The sequence below is a fragment of the Pteronotus mesoamericanus genome, unplaced genomic scaffold (assembly GCF_021234165.1).
Source record: "Pteronotus mesoamericanus isolate MK-2021 breed Mesoamerican mustached bat unplaced genomic scaffold, CSHL_Meso_final scaffold_128, whole genome shotgun sequence".
NCBI lineage: Eukaryota > Metazoa > Chordata > Mammalia > Chiroptera > Mormoopidae > Pteronotus > Pteronotus mesoamericanus.
The window spans coordinates 3,042,995-3,055,370 of NW_026555305.1; the positions used below are offsets into that span (position 1 = coordinate 3,042,995).

Sequence of the window (12,376 nt, forward strand, 5' to 3'; positions counted from 1 at the left end):
GGTGGATGTGACCACTGTCTTGGGGACATGAAGGGTGACCTTCCCTCTCTGTCATATTGCTGGGGAGCCCAAAGAGCCATCATGAAAATGAGCCAGGGTACAGGAGAAGGAGGAGCCTGGGGGTCTGTGCAAACACTCTGCTCTTACAGGAGAGCTCAGCACTCCTAACCGTTTCTGTGAGAAATGGGCTCTTTCTCTCTCTATCTCCTTGGGGTGAATAATTTGGGTCATTTCTTTCTCCTCAGAGCACTTTTGATGTTAAGTGTCACTCATATTCAAACTATGGAGATTCTTGAGGATTCAGGAAAAAATTGACATTCATGAGAGTTCCCTTAGAGGCGGAAAAACATCCCACACACTTTAAATATCAGTGTTGCAATACCACATCCTGAATGTTGAAGGACCCTTGAGCAGCCTGCTTCCTCTGTTGCTCTCACTTCCTTCATTCATAGCCCAGTGATGCCAACCCCAACCCCACAAGTGTGATCAGAATTCACCCTGCCTGAGGTATGAGGGAAAGGAAACCAGCCATTCAGATTTAGACGGAGACGTTGGAGGTTTGAGAAACTGAAAAGCAGAGATACCTCATCCAATGGAGCAGAAGGAAAGATCAGACTCAGACCACAGTGCAGGGTCACATGATTATGACAGAGACCCTCTCAGTGCAGAGGTTAGATCCTGGTCTTTCCATCACGGGCGCTGGGCCTGCTTGGGGGAGTCAATGGAACAAGGTGAACCTCACACCTGCTTCCCTCCATAGACATAGACAAAATTGGTGCTAGATGGACTACATGCTGAAGAGTAAATCAATATTTTTTCTTTAGCAAAAAAAAAGTAGAAAAATACCTTTTTTCCTTTGTGGGAAGCTTTTTTAAAAATAAATTTTCATTTTTATTCTATTGCATTTGTCCTGATTTTCTCCCTTTGCCTGCCTCTGTCCATCTCATCTCCCCCCACTCCCACAGTCAATCCCCATACAGTTGTCCATGTCCAAGGGCCATTCATACATGTTCTTTGGCTAGTCCCTTCCCCTTTTTCCCACTATTATCCCTCTCCCTCTTCCCCTCTGTTCCGTGTTTCCATGCCTGTGGTTTTATTTTCTTCACTAGTTTATTTTAATCATTAGATTCCTTTTATAGGTGAGATCATATGGTATTTATCTTTTACCAACTGGCTGATTCCACTTAGCATACTAGTTTCCAGCTCCATCAATGCTATCATAAAAGGTAGGAGCTTGTTCTTTCTTCCTGCTGTGTAGTATTCCATTGCATAAATGCACCACAATTTTTTTTATCCACTCATTTACTGACGGGAACTTAGGCTGATTCCAGCACTTGGCTATTGTAAATAACTGCTGTGAATATAAGCGTACATCATATCTTTTTAATTAGTGATTCAGGAGTCTTAGGTATATTCCCATGGGAGTTGGGGGAGGGGTAGAATGGATATAGGAGGGCATGGGGAAAATTTGGGTAATTGTAATAGAATAACAATAAAATATTGAAACACACACACACAGAGAAATGTTAGAAAAGAGACACAGGTGTGCTCCAGAGGATGAGGGTGGAGCTGTCCAGGACCCAGTGCTGAATTCTCCACCACCTCTCGGGATTCACATACAAAATAGGACAGAATCAGGGGAGATGGATGTAGCCCAAGATTTTGAGGAAAGCCTCCTGGATACACGTGCACACTTCTGTTCATGGCTGGACAGTCTGGGTCAGCATGACTTCTGAATAGTAGACGATCTGTCCTGATTTGGGAATTCCATGATAAGTGATGTGAATTTACTTTGCAGCATCATTTGCAGAACATTTTCCTAATGTTCTGACATTAGGAAAAGGGATAAAGTCTCAGTGGACATTGTTATAGCAGGGCTTTTGATGATTTGACTTTCAGTTGTTAAAGTGAAGCTCAAGAGCCAAACTGACAGGATGTGGTGGGCAGTGTCCTCACACCACGGTCTGTTCAGTACAAGATAATTGTCACACAGGAAGAGGACCAGCTCTTCTCACCCTAAAAGTAGCAGCTGCTGAGGGACTGAGCTGAGCCACGCCACCTAACACTCCTCATGTCTAAAGTGTCACACTTATTTTTTTCTAAGATATACAATCATATGAGGATTTTAAATGAGCTTGTTTTTTTTGGAAAGATATAACAATTATTCAGTTTATAATAGTCAATATTCCCTGGCAAAGCTAATGTATAAAATATTTAATAATATAACACTTTTCAGGAGGAATATGAAATTTGCCTTCCACCTAATATTTATTAGATCTAGTATCACCTGCATATTTTGTACTCTCCTGACAAAGAGAAAGCAGTTTGCTGGACAGTTTGATTCTGCATTTCTAGAAAAGAAGAAAAATTCTTGCAATGTGTTGGTTTTGCTGAAATCTTTTCTTGTGTATAAGTGAAATCAGTTCTTGCTTTCCCATTGGGGGTGGTGGGGAGAGAGAGAGGGAGAGAGAGGAAAGAATAAAGGAGAAGGGAAAGAAAGGGAAGGGAAGGGGGCTTGGTAAAGTTGTCACAACAGATTACAACTAACTGCATGGCTTCAGACAACATATTCTTTTTAATTGTTTCAACACTGGAGACCAGAGAGGTAATTTACAGATAGAGACAGATAAATGAATAGATAGGTAGATAAATAGAGAGATAGATAAAGAGAGAGACTGACACACAGATACACAGATATTCAGTTAGTATATAAATGGACTCATAGGTAGATTGATCGACAAACTCTTCAACATTTGCTATCGTCAGATCACATTAAATTTTTTTGCTCTAGGTAAGTTTTTCTTAAATCAAGAGTGCAGACAACTTTTCCAGGTTTATTGAGATATAATTGACTTATATCATTGTGTAAATGTAAGGTGTACAGTGGATTGAGTTGATAGATTTATATATTCCAATATGCTACCACCTCAGCTTTAGCTAACAATAGCATCAAGAAGTCAAATACCTGCCACTTACTTTTTATGGTGAGAATATTTCAGATACACTCTCATAGCCCCTTTCCAGTATATGACAGAGACTTGTTAAGTGTAATCACCAGGCTGTACGTTAGGCCCCCAGGGAGTGGTGATCTGGTAACTGAACGTTGATGCTCATTGACCAACATCCCTCCTTTTCTCACACTCCCCATGGTAACGACCATTCCACTCTCTCTCTCTGCATGTTTGGCTGTTAGAGATTCCACAAGTATGTGAGATCATTCGGCATTGATCTTTCTCTGTGTGATCTGGCTGAGTTAACAAAATTCCTCAAGGTCCACACATGTTGTCTCAAAAGGCAGGACTTTTTTCTTTATTGTTGACACTATTACAGATATCTCCGTCCCCCCCCCCCCCCCACCACCTTTGTCCGCCTCCACCCAGCCCCTTCCGCACCTCCCTCTGGCCATCACCACACTGTTGCCTGTGCCTATAGATCATGAGTCGATGCTCTTTGGCTGATCCCTTCACCTACCTTCATCCAGCCCCTCCCTCCCCTCTGACAGTGGTCAGTCAGCACCATGTGTCCGTGCATCTGTTCCCAGTTTGTTCATCTTTCTTATGGTTGAAAAATATTCCATGTTATATATATTCAAACTCTGGAAAATTCCACAAATCATGTCATTATTAAAAAGGATTACTTTTTGAGGTGGTACCCAACTAGGTGTCCCTTCTAATGCCATGAGATGACTGTTCTGGGGAAATGGCACACATGGCAACTGATGAAGACGGGGGGATGGTGGGTTCCAGAGAGGGTGGTGGCATCAGTTTGTACTCATCTTTCCAGGGTCATATCTAGTTCTTCCCATTTATTGATTGATTAGTTGCAGGTCAACTCCTGTGAACTGAGGAGATGAGGACTCAATAATGTCCATCTGGTCATGTATCCAGAACTAGAAGGAACTTTTTATGACATGATTGTGGAAGAGGACATGAGGTTTCAGATGTGTAGACCCCCACAGCCATGTGGGATTGGGCTCATGTCATCGGGGTGAGAAAACAAGGGGGCTCATTACAGAGTCGACAAAGAAAATGAGAAAACACAGATTTAATGGAGGAAGAGTCCTGCACAGGGAGCACTCAGACACTCCCTGCACCCAAACCTTGTTCAGCCCCCTGGACAAATCAGCAGACAGTTTCCCCCACTGTGGTCAGACTGTCTTTCACCGAGTCCTGGTTCATCAGGTGGGCTCCATGGCTCCCCCGCTCTGAGCGATGCCCTATTCCCTCTGCTTTACATCTCAGTTTCATCCTAGGTCCTTCTCTCTCTGTTCAAAGCCTAAAACAGCAGCACCTTTAACCCTCCAAGCATCATTTCAGCCAAACAGAACTGGATGAGATTCTCCATTGTGTGGTCCTGGGGGCTGGAGGTTAAGAATAATGGGTAAAGAGGTCACAGAAACCATGGCAGACCAAAGTCACCCCAGGATCCAGGATGACCACCCAGGACACCTGCTTCCCTCTGGCAGGAGATGACCCTTTGCACTCAGCCCCGCAACTGAACGTTTCTCCTATTCCCCACCCGTGGAGTGTGACTTGTTTTCTGATGGGCTGATGGTGTTGGCTGTTCCTGGGGATCATGAAATGAGGGTGTGAATGATGATTTGGGGAGACATGGCCCTTTTTTCTGGGGCCTGTGCCCTCCTATGCCCCCACCTCTCAGACCACAACTTTTACACGGTCGTTGTCATGAGCCCTGTCTCTACTCTGCCAGATTCCCTGTCTCCTCCTTGGGTTATCTCAGCCTCTTGTGGTCTCTGAACCTGAACCTGCACGGATTCCCTTTGGACCAGAGTTAGCTGTGCCCCAGAGCTCATAATTAGTAATAAAATGGTAATAATATAGAAATGGCTGAGTGCTATGTTCTGGGTTTTCTCTGAGAGGCAGATCCCATCAGTTCATTCCCCTATACCTGAGAGATCCCACGAACTCAACAGCTGGTGAACCATGTCCATGGATTAAGGGTTAGAGTCAGGGGTTCCCAAATATCCTCCTCTGTAGAGTCCCCTAAACCCCCCATTTATTACTGTTTCAGACTCTGAATAGACAGAAGCCTGAGCTGAATGAGCTCAGGATGGACAGGATGCATGTCCCCTCACCTGAGACCAGGAGCTCCAGGGCTCCCCACAACAATGGGGAGGTGTTGATGAGTTGTAGCACCTGTAAGTTCCCCCATGGGCTAAGGTCACAGGACTCATGAATTGGGGGCAGGGAGAATGGGCTGCCAGCCTCTGTTCCCTGGGCCCTGTGGTTCCAGCATCTCTCCCTGACTCCCAGCCCCTGGGACATACGCCCATCCCTGAGTGCCTGGGGGGCATGAGACCCCCTGATGGACCCTCAGAACTTCCCTGGGCTACTCTGTGTTCCCTCTGAGCAGGGTTCTCAGGGCCCCACCAGCTGTGGGTGGGGGGGCTGAGGCCTCCAGAGGGTCCTGGGAATGAGGACAAAAGTGGGTGAGGGTCTGGGACTAACCCTGGGGTCAGCAGATCATCCAGACTCTTCTCCTGCATCTGCTCTGTGGCCCCCAAGACACTCCCCCTTCCCTCCTACCACCTTCCTAACCCAAGCTGGAAGGAGGGGTGGGCAGGGCTGGGAGGGTCTCTGAGGGGCAGATCTCTGCTGGACAACCATCACTCAGAGACCCTCACTTTCACCAAATTTCCGATATCTCCAGGGGACAGGACCCGGAGCCGACTGAGCTCAGAACAAATGGGGTCAGAAGCCACTCACCTGAGACCAGGAGCTCCAGGCAGTCACTGGGGTGAGGCCAGTCTTGGGGCTGCTTTCTAAAATATCCATGGCATCTGAACATCCATCTGTGCACGGGCATCACGGGGCCCACAGGGAACAGGGTCTGGGACTGCCCACTGGGGTGATGCTGTGAGTCCAGGGTCTGGGAAAGCCTGCTTTCCCCTTCCTTTGTCAGAGTGAACCTGCCCAATTCCTTCCATGAACGACATCGTAGAGTCGCTTTCCCTCCTGAGGTCACGACTGGGCTGAGAGGCTGGGTTTCTTGCAGAACCCTAGGAGAGAAGGAGGCAGAGTGTTAAATGGGGCTCAGTCCCCTAGAGCTGGGTTGTGATGGGGAGACACCCTGAGAGCATCCCCCTTCCTGAGAGCAGAACCTGAGGCTGGGACCCCTGAGCATCCTCTCACCTGTCAACACCAGTTCCAGGGGATCACTGAGCTCTGACCAGCCAGTGGAGCTCTGGTATTTACAAAAATATCTCCCTGCATTGATGTCTTCCATGAAGAACTTGATCTGGTCCCCAGGCTCCAGCCCCTTCTGTCTATCCAAGGGTGTATCCATTTCTTCATTATACAGACAACACTCTGGGGATCCCAGCATACCGCAACACCAGATGGTCAAAGAGCTCTCCTAAGGGACCACAGAGCCTGGCTCAGCCCAGATGGTGGGTCTGGGGAGGGTCCCTGGAGGAATCAGAGGCGGCATCAGAAAGACCTTCCCTACCCTCATTCCCCAGCTCAGCCCACATACCTCCTCTTTTATCCCCTTGTCCTAGGACCCTCCTGAACCTAAGGGTGAAGTAGGAGGTGGGCAGGGAGCCTGGGGAGGACTCACCTGCATGCACGTGTTTTCTGGCCCAGACTCAGCCCTGGAAGAGAGTCCCTGTCAGATTTGCACCCGGATGTCAGAGCTGATTCCCTTACATCAGTGGTCCATATCTCCAGCTGCCTGAGCCTGAGGTTCCCTGTGAACAGCGTGTGCAGCTGCACCATCCCCTTCTGCTGCCCCATCCCCACAACTGACCGAGGCAGAGAAGAGCAGGGAGGATAGACATCGTGCCGTCTGCTCTGAGTGCACCCGCTCTGCAGGTGGACAAGACCCTGGGCCTGAAGGACAGAGACGCACAGGATGTGGTGAGTCAGGGGCTGCCACTGCCCTCCCGGGTTCCCACCTCTGTGGACCCACAGCCAGGGGACGGCCCCACCGTGGACTCGGCTCTGAGTTTTTCTGTGACTAGGGCTCAGGAGGACTCCTCATCCTCTAGAGACACTGGCCCCTGATCTGGGGTCTCTTCTCACTCCCAGAACCCTCTGCCTGGTCTGAGCTCCTGCTCAGAGAGGGCGGGACCTAGGCTCTGGTCCTCAGCTCACCCTCAACAAGCTGACACTAAATAGAACTTGCTACTTATTTTCTCAGCTTCCCACAATCAGCATTTATTTTGGTCATTGACTTGTCCATAAGCAAATATTTACTCATCACCTAGTGCAGCTGAGTATTTGCCAGAAGCAGAAATACATCCGTGATCCAGGACAATGGTTTTCTCCCTTTTGAGAACTCTTCTTAGCATTGAAAGAGCATTCTCAGGTTAATGGTGCAATTATTTAATTTTCTTACATAGGAGAAATCAGAAAAAAATGTGAGAACAACTGGGGACCATGACGAGAGAGCAGTTAAGGTAATGGTGTCTGTTTTACCAGGGAAATCCTAAGAGATGGGAGTGAGAACATTCTTTATTCCCAAATATAAACAAAAAGTTTTATGAATTACAACAAATATTATCTGTGGTTTTAATGCTGTAGGGGGCATTAAACAAGGCAGCATTAAAAATCTATGGTTATGGAACATAGAAACCTCTGGGTTTCCTGTGAAAGAAAATGTGTAACCAAGTACAAAATACAACATTGTAGAGAACCCTGGAGACAAAGCAACTCTCTAAACTGGAGCAAAGGAAGGTCAGGGTTTGGTTGGATGCCATGCAAGGCAATTGGATTGTGGTTTATAAGACAAGAAGGATACGTAGGAAAGGGCCATTATGGTCAGATTGAGTCATAAGGATCATATGTGCCATGGATCACCAATGAATTAGAGAAATGCAACATATATCAATAAAATATATCAACAACAATTGCACTCCAGTCTTGGGTTTCCAACCATATTACATGTCTGGTTTACATGGGTTTACCATGAATTCCTTGCATACCTCTTAACAGTTCTCAACACATGTAGAGAAGAGAAAGGAGGTGAAGAAATTTCAGTGTTACTGCTAGTCCTGTGCTTTTAGCTGGAAACTTGGGAAGGAACTTGTTAGTCCTTTGGACTCTAAGAAAGCAGGTACAGAGGAGAAGAGAAATGGTCAACGGCAGAGAATGTGACTGTGAGTGTGTCTGTGTGTGTTTGCGTGTGAATGTTTGAGTGTGAGTGTGAGTGTGTGTGTGACTGTATGTGTTTGTGCATCAACTAGTTGTGTGGTTGAGGGAAGCAGAAGTGAAAGCTGAGGTTGGAGGGTCACATCAGGATGATCCTGAACAGCTCTCAGCAGGTAAAGAAGAGTCTGGAGTTTACCCTGAAGACAATGAGGACCATGGAAAGATTTTAGGCAGAAATGGACAGATTCTGAAAGAGAGTTGGAAAGACTGAGGTTAAGGGTGAGCAGGAGAAGAAAGTGAGGACTTGAGCTCAGCACCCAGGCTGGTGGTGGACGTGACCGCTGCCTTGGGCACATGAAGGGTGATCTTCCTTCTCTGCCTTGTTGACTGGTGACCACAAGGAGCCCTTATGACAATGAGTCAAGAGGGATGGGGAGGTCTGTGCAAACACTCTGCTTCCGCAGGAGAGCTCAATACTCCCTCCTGGCCCTGGAACGCAGGGGCTGCGTCTTACACTGTTTCCACTGACTTTGTGTCTCTGTGAGAAGTGGGCTCTTTCTCTCTTTCTCTTTGGGGTGAATCATTAGGGTCATTTCTCCCTCCTCAGAGCGCATTTGATGCTGGGTGTCACCCTCCTATTCAAACCGCATAGACTCTTGAAGATTTAGGAAAAAATCGCCATTCATGGGAGCTCTGTTAGACATGGAAAAACACCCCACCCACTTTACATATGAGTTGTTGCGATGCCGCATCCTGAAAGGTTGAAGGACCCTGAAGTCCCCTGCTTCCTCTGTTGCTCTCACTTCCCTCATTTATACCCCAGTGATGCTAAACCCACCATCACAAATGTAGAATTCTCACTACCTGAGATATGGGGGAAAGGAACAGACATTCAGATTTAGATGTAGACGTTGGAGGTTTGAGAACCTGAAAAGCAGAGATACCTTGTCCAATGAAGGAAGGATCAGACTTGGACCAATATGTAGAGTCACATGGTCATGACGGAACCCCTCCCCGTGCGGTGGGCAGATTGTGGACACAGAAACACATGGTTCTGGGCCAGCTGGGTGAGTGTAGGGAACACAGGGGACTTCATACCTGACTCACACGATTAACTTTTTTTAAAAAAATTTTTACCTCCAATCCTGTCATGTTAAATTGTACTTACAGCTAAAATGCATGTATTGCTCATTAATTATTCTTAAGGACTTAGTGAAGCTCCTGCCATCCACTCTGTTTGCAGCCTGTCAGACACCTGCCCAGGGGCCAGGCCTCAAGAAGGGAAAGGGAGGGAAGGCGTGGCCTTGGGAGGGGCTTGCCAGCCGTCCTAGGGCCGGCCTGTGCTTTAAAGGAATCCCGCTGCAGGGGTTTCCTGCACTGGCACCAGGCTGAGGTGGAACCAGGGGTCCCCTACTTATACCCCAGTCAACACCATGTTTTCAAGGCATTGTATGGGGTGCATTCATGGTCCCCCCACCCACTGCAGCCCAGGTTGCCAGGATCTGGGTCACAGAAGGAGGTGACAGTGTCTCACAGCAACGTCATGTTTCTAGGCTTCTTGTCCTAATGCATCAGGTCAGGGTCTCCCTACCCACATGGCCCCATGGACAGAGAACCATGACCTCCCTTGACCATCTGCCTGGTTGTCTGCATACTCACCCCCCAATTCCACACACACACCTGTGCACACAAACATAGGCTCACTCACAACCCACAAACAAGTTCACCTTTGCCGTGGTATTAAGTTTAGAATAAAAACAGAAGTGTCGGTGGAGCATTATCTCTGTGGGCTCTCCTTTGTGAACACACAGAGAGCAAACAGTTATGTCCTTATAACATACACTGCAATTAAAACAATTTTTAACTTTTGCCCTTGGCTGGTGTGGCTCAGTGGATTGAGTGCCAGGCTGCGAATCAAAGGGTCACCAGTTCGGTTCTTAATCAGGGCACAGGCCTGGGTTGTGGGCCAGGTCCCCAGTAGGGGGCACTCAAGAGGCAACCACACACTGATATTTCTCTCTCTTTCTCCCTCCCTTCCCCTATCTAAAAATTAATTAATTAATTAAAAATTTCTTTAATCCTCAACCAAGGATGAGTTTACTGATGAGAGGCAGAAGGAAAGGGGGGGGGGAGAGAGAGAGAGAGAGAGAGAGAGAGAGAGGCTGCATCTTCTGTCACCCCAACCAGGAATCAAACCTGAAACCTTTTGGTGTACCTGACAATATTCCAACCAACTGAGCTACCTGGCCAGAGTATGACATGCAATTTTTGAAAATGACACTTGTCACCAACAAGATATTTGAGGGCACACTGTCTGACAGGAAGTTTCCATAACTGCCTGTGATCATAAAACTACTCAAGTCTCAGAATAATGGGCACTTTCCTCAGGTCTCATGTAACACACAGCCGAGCAGGGCCTGTCACCCAAACTGGGATGAGTCTCCAGGTCAGAGGGTGCTTGGCCCCAAGCTCAGAGCTCTGGTCAGCTCCCAAGTATGAGCTGTGTTGTTCCTGCACAGGGTGCACTTGCTGGGTTTGTTCAAATACTCTTTTAAGACAAGGGATAGGGAAAAAAAGGATGTTAAGGTTACCAACATCTTCTCAAAACAGTTATAGGTCCCAAATTTTTTTTTCTAGAAAATAGGTTAATAAACCAATAAAAAAGTGAAATAGGATCAAAATAAAGTAACGTCATGACTTAGAAGTACTGGGCGGAGCAGTAAGCAGGGCTCTGTCCCTGGGAAGCTGGTGATAAGCTCGCCCCTGTCAGCGTGGTCCGCTCCCCACGGACTGTTTTAAAGGGTTTTCTTTCTACAGACTTTTGGGGCATCTGGTAACCCCATATTTTTTAACAATGAACAACACTCTGTACATTAGGTCTCCAGAACTTCTCTATCATACAACAGAAAGTTTACATGTTTTGATCAATATTTTCTTTTTTTTTTCCAACCTCCAGCCTCTGGTAACCACTACTCTCCCCTATTTTACTCTGAGTTCAGATCTCTAAAAAATACATAGAAGTGAAATCATGCAGGGTTTACCTCACTGTGTCCGGCCTGTGTCCCTCAACACAGTATCCTCCTGGCTCATCCATGTTGTTTCAAATGGCAGCATTTCTGGTTCTGTATAGCTGAATAGTATTCCGTTGTGTGTCTAGATACCACATCTCCTTTTCCCATCATCTGTGATGGACGCTTAGCTGATTTCCAAATCTTTGCTGTTGTGAATGACCCTGTAGTGAATCTAGGAGTGCAGGTATCTCTTTGAGACCCTGGTTTCATTTCCTCTGACTAGGTGCCCAGAGCGAAAGTGCTGGATCCTATGAAAGTTCTGTTTTCATGTTTTGAGGAACTCCATGCCAACTGCAGACTCTGTGGGCGGCCGGTTGTTGAGATCCACACATCAGTTCCTGAGAACCCTCCCCACTTCTGTCTTCTCAGCTGCCCCCGGAGGATCCAGCCTGCAGACTCGCCAGCCAAACAGAGGCTGGCCCTTCAGGCAGTGATGGAAAGGCTGTGGGGGCAGAGCCCCCCTTCCCCCACCCCCAGGAGAAATGGCAGGTGGAGGGCTTGTCCCTGTGTGGAGCTGGGCCAGTGGGTGGGAGGGCAGATGTGGGTAAAGTGAAGTTGTTCTTCTCGCCCTTTTCAAGGTGATGGTTCTTGGGTTTGTGCTCCACAGGGTGCTGGGACCTCACACCTTCACCCCAGAGTGTGAATGTAGTTTTGTCCGTGGGTGGTGGTCAAATCGTGGCTTCTGTGGGTGAGCGGAGCCAGGACTTCTTATCTCGCCACCATCTTGCTGACGTTAGCCAGTCATTTTCATTTTCATTCTCCTAGTGACAGGTGGTAATGAGCATGTTTTCCTGAGCTCATTTTTCCATTTGTAGAAATTGTCTTTGCAGAATATCTTTTTGAGGAAATGCCTACTCAAGTCCTTTGACCATTTTTATAAATTGGATTATTTTTGTGGTTGAGTTGTATGCATGCTTTACATATTCTGAGCCAGATCAATTTGCAAATATTTCCTACCACTTTGTATGTCATTTCCCCCCACTCTCTTGATAGTGTTCTTTGATTCACATACATCATTATTTTGATAAAGTCTAACATGTATTTTTCTTTGTTGTATTTTTGGTGTCATTTCTAAGAAAATATAAGTAAGCCCTCACTCATGAAGATTTACCTATTTTCTCCTGAGTTTTATATCATCTGTCATACTGATCCATTTTGAAGTCATTTTGGTGTGTGGTACATATCCAACTTCAT

The 12,376-nt window shown here is 46.9% G+C and overlaps 1 pseudogene; it reads right to left on the reverse strand.

Moving 5' to 3' along the window:
• Positions 1-4,507: 4,507 nt before the first annotated feature.
• On the reverse strand, positions 4,508-6,799 carry LOC129082615 (leukocyte immunoglobulin-like receptor subfamily A member 5; annotated as a pseudogene).
• Positions 6,800-12,376: the final 5,577 nt, after the last annotated feature.